A 12,539-nucleotide genomic window follows, 5' to 3' on the forward strand; every position below is an offset into this window, starting at 1 on the left:
TTCCACTTACATCTCCTAGCTTCATCCCTCTCCCTCTTTTCTCGTTCCGACCTGTTTCCATTCACCCACTGCTTTGTATCTTTCTTCTTTGAGCTGCTTTCACATTCCCTCTCTCTCTCTCTCTCTCTCTCTCTCTCTCTCTCTCTCCACCCACCCCTTATTATCTCTCTCCTTCCTGTCCAGAATCTCTCTCTCTCTCTCTCTCTCTCACACACACACACACACACACACACACACACACACACACACACACACACCAGCCCTGCCTCTGACAAGCCTCGCCGCAGGATACCTCACATATACAACCAGTCGTTACCTCACCCCATCTCTACATCATAGCGGTGACGTAACCATAACACACCCGTCACTCTCAGCATCATACCTAAACCAACTTAACCTAAATAAACCTAACCTCACCCACCTCTATGCAGCCTAATCTAACCAAACACTAACCTAACCTACCTTAAACCAATCTAACCTAGCCATACCTAACCTAACCTTACTGATCTTAAGTAAGCCAACTTAACCTAGCCTCATATCCATAACCAATAGTTCCTCACAGCCATATATACCCTACCATCCCATCACACTGACGTAACCATACTACATCCATCACTCCCAGCCTCTCTTCATAACCTAACTGCCAGTGTCTCGACCTGCCCAGGTGATTGGTCACGCTATTTATACAGCCACTACAATTTTCCCTCTCTTATTACATTCATCTTCGGTTAGCGCATTTAACCTTCCTTATTTACTGTATTACTCGAATATACATGGAGTTTTAGCAGTTACCTAGTTTTTGGTACATTCATCTCTGGAACGAGGATATTAAAGAGTCCTGAAACTTGTAGACCATATAATGAATGTTTTTTAGTTTATTACTGACAGCATCAGCAGGAAGAGAGTGGGGATCACTAGAATACAATCTTGTCTTATGCAGGGGAACTACGGGTGTTATTCTGTTAGTCAAGAAAAGTTTTTGGTCAAGCAGAGAGAGTTGTATTATGTCTTTATGGACCTTGAGAAGACCTTCAGAAAAGTGTCCAGAGACATGGTAGAATGGGCTATGAGGAAGCTGGAAGTCGATGAGTGGAAAGTAGGAGCGGCCGTGGAAATGAATGATTAAAAAAATATCTTGGTGAGAGCGAGTGATGAACCATGCGACGAATTTCTGTAAATAGGGGAGTTCACCAGGGTCCACTGCCCTTCGTTATGTCGCTTAAGCTTCTTCGCATGAGCTCAGAAATGGAATGCCTTGGGAGCTACTATATGCTGATGATCTTACGCTAACTGCTGACAGTATGGAGGGAGTGGAGGAAAAGTGTGAGCCAGGGAAGGTCTGCACAGAGGGCAAGAGTTTGAGAGTAAATAAGGGTAAAACCATGATAAAGGAAAACAGGGCAGATGGTGGCCGTGTGGTGGTGAGTGGAGAATGGCCTTCTGCTAATTGTGGGAAGGGGTAAGTAACCTCAATTTTTATATAATGGATGTAACAAATGGGGTCACAAGAGACAAAGAATTGTAGGGTAAAGGTTTTAAAATGTTGTGAATTTCGAGTGTGACATATGTCAGGGGGATCAGGTAGATAGTGTTAAGAGGGAAACTGTAGAATTCGGCAGTGTTTCCTTAGACTGTGTGTGGAGGAATTTTGCTGCCTGGGTGATATGACTAGTACTGGGGTGGAGCAGAATAAAAAATGGTTGGAAAAAGTTCAGAGACTACGACCTTTTCCGAAAATAATAGGATTCTCACCATACACAAAGAGGAAGGTGTATTCTGCCTGTGTGAGAACGTCATGTTGTATGGCGGGGAAACGTGGTCCGTGAAGGATAAAGATGTTAACAGGTTAAAGTAAACTGAGATGAGGATGGTGAGGGATAGGTTGGCTAGTGCTGCACTGAGGGAAGGGTTCAATAACCTTATTTGTAACGATGCCAACGAAACGATTGATATGGCACAGAGACAAGTAGAGAACAGAAGAGGTGAACTGGGTGAGGAGGAGTATGAATGACGTTGAAGGCTGGGCGTCAAGGAGCAGACATAAGAAGACTTCGGGTGGTCTTATATAAATACCTCAGGGTAAGGGGACTGACCCGAGATGCAGCAGAATATCTAGTAACCGGGACAGCAGCCATCAGCTGACCAGGCTGACACATCCTACCTTGGCCAAGGCATTTAAAATGTATTTTTTTACTGTGTTACACTTTCATTGTGCTATTACGAGTGTTGGGACAGGGGGCTATGCTACTGAGTTCGACATTTTAGAAAAGCATGACCAATCCTTCCTTTCTGAGTGGCATTATGAGAACAAATAATCCCCCACTTTCTCTTGGATTAAAACCTTTTAAGGGCCACATCTAGATGGAGTGGCTTAATCCATAAGATCACTTCGCATCTGTTTTTTTTGGTTGTATGGTTAACACTCAAAGCGGTAGATGACTTTCTGGGTTACAGGAAACCATTTGGCTTGCCAGTCATTGGACAGTCGCGTAAAGACAGTACTACATCGAGTGAGTGGATGGTAGGTACACTCATCTACCTCTTAATGTAATTCATCCCTCCCCCCACTTTTTTCCCTATCCCCTCGTTTTCGCTCAGGCCTCTTAAGCCCTTCAGATGGACAACGTCTATTCTAAATACACTCAGAGAGTCTTATGCAACTAAAGAGATATCTATTATTATCAAAGAGTTAAAATCAGTCTCCACCAACCCCTTCACCACCATGACGCCTTGTTAAAATTTACTTGTGCTACCATATAGCGATTCTATTTAGCTCAGGGGAGACGTATTGTTAATTTCTAAACGAAGCCAAATATTTTTTTTTTCATTGTTCCTACCTCCAGACGATTTTATTTAATCTAGAAGAGACATTTTTCAACAGAGGGAGGTAGATATTGTCTCCACTAACACCTTCACTATCACGGGACTCTCCTATGCTGAATGAAATCGTCAGGAGATAGCAGGAATAAAGAGGAAAAATGAGTTGTGCTGTGAGGGGGGAGGGGGAAGTTAGGGACCTCTCAAGTCAGCGTCAGCCTCCTCTTTGTTCTGTCCGTCTTCTGCCCCTTGATGAGAGAGAGAGAGAGAGAGAGAGAGAGAGAGAGAGAGAGAGAGGTGTCTTGTTTCTGTAATTACTGTATACTCATAATATCAACGTAGGTAAGACGAGACCAAGAGAACATCCGTAGTAATAACCTGTACAATCCCAGAGTTTAATTCATATTGTCCTCTTGCTACCTCTAGACGATTTTTATTCACCCTAAGATTAACTTTTAGAACTGGAGGGGTTAGATACAGCCTTCATTAACTCCTCCACCAGGGGGGCTCTCTTGAACTGAATAAAATTGTGTGGGTAGCTGACAAAAAAAAAGAAAAAGAAAAAGAAAAAAAGAAACAGAAAGGAAGAAATGAAAAAGACATGCTCGTTGTGAAGGGGTTAAAGAAAAAGACATGCTCGTTGTGAAGGGGTTAACAAAGAAAAAAAACATCATCATCATCACCACTGTCATTATCATCATCACCTCCCCATTTCATCATCATCATCATTATTATCCCCATTTCATCATCTTCACCATCATCATCAATATTTCTCCTTCTTTTCCCACTTAAAAATGGGGTGTGAATTAACAACTAAATTATTTATCACATGAAATCTTATAACGTGTTTCACAATCTCAGACTCCAGCGACTAAATCTCAGCTTACTAATAATCCTTCTGCTTAACTGGAGGAAAAAAAAAATGAAGAATCTAACCACAAGAGAATTACTAATCCACCTAACCACGATCCCATCTCCTCATATCAGCCATCCGATCCCTAAGCTCTGATGTAAACAAACTCTACGGCTCCAGGCAGCCACTTTTCCCTTAACGCCGGGAAACTTGAGGAGATCCATTTTGTAGGCTTTACTCTTGCCACGCTGAAGCGAGGATGAGGTTGTGTGTGTGTGTGTGTGTGTGTGTGTGTGTGTGTGTGTGTGTGTGTGTGTGTGTGTGTGTGTGTGTGTGTGTGTGTGTGTGTGTGTGTGTGTGTGTGTGTGTGTGTGTCCATCCTCCATCACAAATAGGCATTTCAAGACCCAGGGCTGTGTAACACCTCTTCCTGCGCGATTCATTTAGCAGTCTACACCATTTTTATCCTCAAATACATTTCTGAGGCAAGCTATATCGGTACTGAAATACATCGACAACAAGAAAGATAATATCAAGGTGCAATATACACAAAATAAATCGCCAAGAAAAAGGTGTTACGAAGCCTCCAATCCCCTAAGAAACTGTGCTGGTATGGAGCGTCTAGTGTCATTCCTCACCCACAGACAGGTACCTTAGGATTCAGGGTAGGGTGTTCTATGCGTCACAGAGAATGTCGCGCCACCTTTTCTCCTGGTGATTTCTTATGAGTTTTACGTCTTAATCTTCTCTTACATGTTAATTATGTTTCTAGAGTCGACATTACGTGCTCTGTAAACGTAGGTGAAGAAAAAAATCATGAAAAATACAAATCGCTGAGGAAGAGGCGTTACAAAATCTCCGAGACTATTGGAAACACGGCCCTCAGTGTCAGTCATAAACATGAAATCGTAAAAGGATAAATTTTATTATGTTTCGATGGGTTCTATTTCCACTTGGTCCCTTTTTCTTCTCCTTTTTATGCAAGAAAGAAGGAATCAAAGGCCGGGAGCCCGTAAGATTGTTCTAAGAAAAAAGAACAAAAACAAGATAACAGAGTGCCAAATTCAAGATCCGTTCATTTCGAGATGCCTGGACACGCTGCGTTTGAAAGACTGGAGATCATAGGCAGTAGGAAATACAGACAGAGGGAGACAGTTCCAGAGTTGTCCTGCTGCATACATGGACTGGGTGTAACGGTTTACTCTTGCATAGTGAGTTGAATAGAATGGGATGAGAGTTTGTTGCTAAACGGGTGCTTCGCGCCTGCCGTAGTGACGGAGGGATGCAAGCAGACAGTTCAGAGGATCAGTGATCAATGAAGTAGAGATAGAAAAGAGATAAAGTTGCAACAGTGCGCCCAAGAGACAGAGGCTGAAGGAAGCCGGAAAGAGGAGGAGAGTTACTGGGACGAAAAACCTTCGACTCCACTTTGCTGAGAAGAGCTGTATGTTGAGAGCCTCCCCACACATGAGGGCTGTACTCTACACAGGGAGAATAAAACCCGTGTATAAAGTCAACAACTGTGCAAGGGTAAAAAAAAAAAAGGCACGGAGTCGGCTTAGCACACTTAATCTCTTGGAAGCAGATTTTCCTAGAAATCCTGAGAGAATGAAATCCCAAGTGTGTTTAAAGATGATGCAGGGTTGAGTTGGATATTGTTAAAAAATAGAGGAAACTCCTGCGGAAAATTTTGTCAGGTTGAATGATGTAAGGACTGAGTTTTTGGTGCATTAAAAGCTAGATTACTTTTACCCCAATCAGAGATAAGAGCCAAATCAGACATTAGGTGTGCCTTAGCCTCGTCCCTTGTTTGTTGAACTGCTGAGATGGGCGCAATATGTCAAAGCTACGCTCCTGGTGCATGGCTGGGGCAATTAAGGACTGATTCATGGAGTCAATTTCGAGGTTTTGCAATGAATCATGGTGACAGAAGAATGCTAGGAAACTTATCCTGTAGACAGGCAAAAGCAATCTCAGTCCATTCCCGAGCGGGACAGTCAATGCGCTGCATAATTTGTTGTACCATTCTTCGAAATTTGTAATGTAAAGCAGCATTAACGAGGCAGTGCAGTCTGTCTAAACCAAGAGTTCTTGTCTTTTTCACCTGATTTTCCTTATGCCGTCTTCCGCTGAGGACACTTCACCCTTCCAGTCCAAATGCCAGAAACAAAGAAGACGGTTAGCTTTTGTTCACGAACAGACTTGCACCTCTGCGGGAAGAGACAGTTATGGGCACGGTCACGGTCGCTCATACCATATCTCACTCCCCAGGCAGCCTTACAAACTCCCCAGTGTTACATATTCTTGTTGGAAATGTTATGATGCTGACTCATAACAGGACAGAGGGAAGATCCTCATCGTGAGGTGATGTTCAAATGAATTTTCTCCGTCTCGTCTGATGCTTCGCTACAAATAGTTGACTCCAAGAATGCCCATGTTTCCCTTTAGATGGAAATTCTCCCCAGTTAAGAACTCCTGGTGTAACCTCTGCAAAAATCGTTTGCTGACTATTGAAACTTTCCTCTCGCTCCAACACCCACATTCCTTTTTACAGGAAGGTCATCAATCACCTTCTGTCCCTCTCCCCCATCGTTTCCCCTCGCACCTCCCACGAAACCCCACATCCTTACACACATGTAGGTCTCCAGTCTCCTCTCGTCTCTCCCTCCACCCACATTCTTACACAACCTTTACAGTTAGGTCGTCGGTCTTACCTCTCCCCCAGCACAATCACCACCCACATCCTTACACACAGCCAGGTCCTCAGCTCCCCTCGTTCCAGCCACCACCACCACCACCACCACTACCACCACTTTTCCCGGAACACTTCAAGTCCCGTTACCGTGGGAGGCGCGACAGATAAACTTGTACTCTTATTTCCTGCCTCCGGGCCGCCTGTCTCGTTACCTCCCGCCTGACGACAGCTATTAGGGGCGTATTCAGGAGCAAGGCGTGTGGGCAGCCGCAGCAGGGTAAAAAAAAAATTCTGCTCCAGTGTGGGTTCTGCTGCTACTGCTGCTACTGCGAGGAATATCTGATGCATGACCGTACTTTTGTTGTAATAAGAGGCTTCGTAATGTCTCTTCCTTGACGATTTATCTTCCATCTCAGACCTTGCCATCTCGTTTATGTTATTTATCTTCCATCTCAGACCTTGCCATCTCGTTTATGTTAGTTATATCCGCTTAATATCGAAACTGTTTGCATCATTAACGTACAAGAGGTTTATTAAGGCGTGATATGCTATACAAATCGCTCAGGAAATTGCGTTACGAAATCAAACCCAACTACAAATATAAGTCAGAGTGGCGTGGCGAGAGGGACAGCGTACCTATTACGTCAAGTTCCCAGAGGATAAAATAACGCGAAGCTATTAGTCCTTTTATGGTAGGGACAACTCTCTCATCCTTTTGCACCCAGCACCACGCGATCTTGTTTACCTGAGTCATAAGAGACAGAGAGTGTTACCATTTTTTCCTTCCTTATTTTTTGATCCAACCCCACTCTATCTTGAAACGGGAATAAAGGTCAGAATGATGATGATGATGATGATGATGATGGTCAACAACAACAACAATAATAATAATAATAATAATAATAATAATATAAATACTACTACTACTACTAATCATAATAATGGTAATAATAATAACACATGAACATACAAACATTTTCCACCTACGTAAACAGCGCTGTAATAGGCAACCCTGTCTTCAACACTACACGTAAATACCGCCTCAGGATGACCTAACACCACGGCCGCGCAAGTGAAGGAAATTTTTCGGTGACAAATGTGTGCGTGGCGGCCGTGAGTTTGACGTTGCCAGGCCAGTAACGAGGCGACCAGACGACCACCATCCTTTGTGCAGCACCAGGACACATTGACGGGACGGGGTGGTGGGCGGGGAGAGGGAAGGAGTTCGGGCATGGGAGTGGGGGAGGGGTGGGGAGAGTGGGGGCAGAATAGTGGGAGGGGAGTGGGGTGACAGTGAGGGGACAGGGGTAAAAAAGGGAAGAGTTGAATTTCCAAACTGTAGTTGGTTTGGGCACTGTCTTCTTCGGAAGGGTCGAGGCTAAATTAGATTAGGCAGTGCTGTTAGGTTAGTTTGTTAGGGGTGGGTTAGGCAAGGTTAGGTTACTGAAGATTAGACTAGAGATAAATAAAGGAGCTGTGATAATCCAGGAAAAAAGAAACTAAGTGCTTGGTAAGAAAACATGGTGGAGAGGGTAGGGGTGCTCCTGTTCCAAACCCTTCAACTTAACCCTCGTCTAATCCCTCGCTATCCCCATCTCTTTACCACCATTCTCTCTCAACTGCTTCCATCAACCTAAATCATATCAGATCTTTAAGCCGTCATAGCAATGAAGCTTTAGCGATATAGTTTCATTCATTTATCATATACCGGGTGTTTGTTCCGTAAAAAAAAAAAAAAAATACCGGTAGGTATGTTCATTTGCTATTCTTCCAAGTCAATGAAACTCAGAACTGCTTAAAAGTCTCAGAAATACAGCAGGTAAATGATCAAAGATTGCAAGGGATACAGATCTGCCGTCAGGTGAAAGGACCTGGACATGCCAGAATGGTCAATGCCATCTAAGCGTAAACGTAAAGGTCAGGATAGGATGAGATGGGATCCAGAAGCAAGGAAAGGGAAAGGATAGAGAAAGACACTACAGCAAGTATATATCACATTTTTTTTTTTACTTGAGGCAAAAAATGACGTAATCCAGGGTAAACTACAAGAGACTAGACACAACGTATACCATGAACATTAAATTTCTTGACTTTAACGCACGTCTCCCCCCAAACAACTGTTGTGTTCCCTTGTTTTCCTCATCCCACCAACTCTCGCCGCGCAGACATTACCAAACTTTAACTCCAACAGTTTTCCTTCACTCAGCAAAGTATTCTGTGTAATCTCTTCCGCCAGACAGCTACGACCCCACACCCCTGACACCCTACTCCTCACGCCTCACTCCTGACACCTCAACCCTTATAACCCTCAAACCCTATAATTCACACCCTACCACTTATACCCCGCACACCCTACCACTTATACCCCTCACATCCTATAATTTACACCCCTCACACCCCAACCCTTATACCCCTCACACCTCTTCCCTCTCACCCGCCACACCCCTCATACCCTACGCCTCATACTCCATCCTTCACATCCTCCCCAACGAAAAGAGTGAACCGGGAACATAGGCATGGACCGGACGGGCTGTAATGGTGGCGAGTGATGAGTCGGGGTGGGGGTATTACACTCTGTGATGATGGGTGTTGTGGGTTGGTCGGTATGGGTGTGGTGTTGGTTCTCTCTCTCTCTCTCTCTCTCTCTCCTTTATCATCACCTCGCCTGCTACCTCTGCGTCCTCTACTTGGGTTGGTCGCGGTTCAATCAGCTTAGCAATCACTGAGGGCACACACAGACCCCTCTCCTCTCTCACTCCACACTGTCACACTTTCCTCTTCCATCACTTTGTTATATCATCTTATATCCCCTTTTCCCCCTTCTTCCATTTACTATCTTCTGTTCCCTCCCATAATATTCTCCTGTCTTCTTCATCTCATTCACTGCTTCATTCACTCTCCCCTCATCCATTTCCCCTTCATTTCTCCTCTCACGCCTCACTCACACAGTCACACATTTCTCTCTTCATATATATTTCCTGCCACTACTCATTACTTCCTCCTGTCTCCTTCGTCTTCTTCCCCATTCTTTTTCATTATGTCCTTTCCCTTTCCTCTTTCTTCATCCTGTTTTCCAATTAATTTTTTCTCGTCCCTCCTGCCTTTCTCACACACTCTCACACTCAGACAAAATTATCATCTATTACGTTTTATCAATTACTCTATAAGTAACTCCTGTCTCCTCTACCCTCTTCGTCATTTCTTTGTCCATCCTGTCTTTCTCCTTCCCTTTCTCTTCCTCCTCTTTCTCTTTCTCTGTCATTTCTCTTCTAACACACACACACACACACACACACACACACCGCTCGCTGGCGCAGTGGTAACGTTCTCGCTTGCCATCTGGTAGACGGGAGTTCGCGCCTCGCTCAGGTTGCGAAAAGTTTCACTGAAGAAGCGGGTGGTTACTGTCCCCCTAGAGCAAGGGGACGGGTGTGTGGGTGTGTGAAGGTCACAGCCTTGCCCTTAGATCGGACTATATGAGCTCTCAGCTCCCTTCCGGGAGGGTAAAATGCTGACGATCACGACCATCAAGTGATCCTGACCGACCTGGTGAATTACACACACACACACACACACACACACACATTTATCTACATCCTCCTTTCTTTCTCCAATTCCTACCTTTAGTTCTTTCTAGCCACCTCTATCGCCTCTTCCTTTCCTTTACTCTCCCCTTTCTCGTCCTGTTCCCTCTCTCCTCCTGTTTCCCACATCCTTTCTCTTCCTGCTTTTCCCTTCTCGTGCCCCACTCACACACATTCATACATTTCTCCTGCCTCACTCACACACATTCATACATTCCTCCCCACATTCCTTTCCTTCTCATTTTTCCTCACTCTTCCACCTCCTTGTCCCGTTGCCCACTTTTCTTTTCCTCTCCTTCCCCCTTTTTCCCCTTCCTCTCTTTCCAGCTTTCTTCTTATCCTCCTCTTTTTCATTCTCATTTCCTCTTCATTTTCCTGCCTCCTTCCTCCCTCACTGGCATACTGTAACACTACACCATTCGGCAACCTTTCTCATTATCCTCCAGTTACTTACCCATTATTTTCTCTCTGTCTCTTTCGTCTCCTTCTGCATTCCTCTCTCCTCCTCCTCCTCCTCCCGTTTTCCATTCCCTGTTTCATCCTTAGCCTTTTCCGTTCTTATCTGTTTCTATTCTTCTCTTCTTCCGCTCTCTCCTTATAGTTCTTTCCTGTCTCATCCATCTTCTTCCTCATTCCCTTCTGTTTCTCCTCTTTCTGATTCTCTTTTCCATCTTGTTTCTCTGTGTTCCTCTATACGCTCACACTGTCAACACTCTCCCATGTTCCTCTCTTTTACCTTTCTTTTCTCCAGATCCTCTACATTTTTTTTCCTGTCTCCTCCATCTCCTCCCTCATTCATTTTTTTTCCCCCCATCTTCCCTCTCCCGTCTCACTTCCACTACGCCACTAATCCCCTTTCTTTACTTTCTACTGCCTCTTCCTTCTAATTTTCTCCTGACTCCTCCACCTCCTCTTTCCTCTTTCCATTCTCTTCCCTCCTCCCTTTTTCACCTTTGTTCTTTCCTTTCTTCTTCCACCTCTTTAGATAATACTCCGCCTGTCTGCATCTCCTTCTCCATTCCCTTTCTATCGTCTCCACCTTTTTTTCCCCCCTGTGCTTTCTCCCTCCCCCCCCTTCTTTCCATAATTTTTCCTGTCTCTTCTGTCTTCTTCCCCATTTCTTTTTCCTCCCATTTATATCCATTCCCTTTATCATCTTTCTTCTGCCTCACTCAAACACTGCTACACTCCTCCACATTCCTTTCCTTTTCTTTCTTTTGTGTCTACATATAATTAATTTTCTTCTGTGTCCTCCATCTCTGTCATCATTTCTCCTCCCCCTCCTTCCCCTTTCTCTTCTCTATCTGCCCTCATTCCTTCCCATTTTCTCTCGTCTCCCACTCCCTTCCATGATTCTCTCCTATCTCTTCACCTCCTTCCCTCTTCTTCTCTCACCTTCCTCTTTCTCTTTTCATTTCCTCGTCCCTCTCCTGCCTTTCAAACACACTACTACACTTTCAGCTCTGCTTCTTACTCCCTTTACCTTTGCTCTCTCTCTCTCTCTCTCTCTTTCTCCTATTCCTTCTCCTCTTCCACCTTCTCCTCCTCCTCGTCCTCCTCCTCCTCCTCATCATCATCATCATCATCTTATTCTGATCGCTTCTCCTTCCCTCCCTCTCTCATTTCCTGTTAATCTAATTCCTCCTCTCCCTCTCTTCGTCTCTTACATCTTCCCTCTCCTCCTCTTCTTCCTCGTCCCATTCCTCCTCCTTCAGTTCCTCTCTCACTTCCTCCTCCTCCCTTCTTCCCCTCATCACTCCTGTCTCCCCTCCTCCCTTTGTCTCTTCCTGTTTTGACTCTTTTTGTTATGTTAATGAGACTACAATCTGGAGACTTGCCGATATTTAGAGAGAGAGAGAGAAAGAGAGAGAGAGAAAGAGAGAGAGAGAGAGAGAGAGAGAGAGAGAGAGAGAGAGAGAGAGAGAGAGAGAGAGAGAGAGAGAGAGAGAGAGAGAGAGAGAGAGAGAGAACGCGCCCTTACAAATCCAGCGTATTGAAAGGGATCCGGGTAATTAACTTAAATGGGCTCATGCTTGGCGAATAGATTTTAATACACGAAAATACAACCCTAAATGTTGGCAGTAAACGTGAATAAATCGTCTATACTATGAATATTAAACTAGAGATTGTGAGCGAGAATAAAAATTTAGGAATGATACAAGAAACCGCATACAGAAGATGGCATTAGAGAACAGCAGAAAAGAAGCTAACACATAAAGATACGGAACATATGAATTTACACAAGAAAATATTATCCATGCCCTGTACAGTTTCTTCACATATTCACACTTGGAGCATTACATTTACTTCTCGTCACCCGGTAAAAAAAGAAGAAGAACAACAACAAGAAGAAGAAGATGGAGAGAGGCTAAAAAAAAAAAAAAAAAAAAAAAAACGCAGCGAAGAGTGGCAAAAATGATACTCAGATTGATGAATAAAACCTACGGGAAAAGATATGAAGATTTTTTTTTTTCCAATCAACACACACTCTGAGTGAACGTAATCATGTATTCAGCATTTTCAGTGTGGTAAATTAATATAACTTTTTCACAATGAGCCAAACGTACTATTTACAGGAAATTACAGTAAA

The 12,539-nt window shown here is 44.0% G+C and overlaps 1 protein-coding gene across 1 annotated transcript in view; it reads right to left on the reverse strand.

The window, feature by feature from the left end:
• Positions 1 to 12,539, reverse strand: part of LOC145412110 (uncharacterized) — an 81,179-nt gene that overhangs the window by 3,912 nt on the left and 64,728 nt on the right. The window lies entirely within an intron of this gene.

The sequence above is a fragment of the Coenobita brevimanus genome, chromosome 92 (assembly GCF_032717465.1).
Source record: "Coenobita brevimanus isolate Jiangsu-jjx chromosome 92, ASM3271746v2, whole genome shotgun sequence".
Classification (NCBI taxonomy): Eukaryota; Metazoa; Arthropoda; class Malacostraca; order Decapoda; family Coenobitidae; genus Coenobita; species Coenobita brevimanus.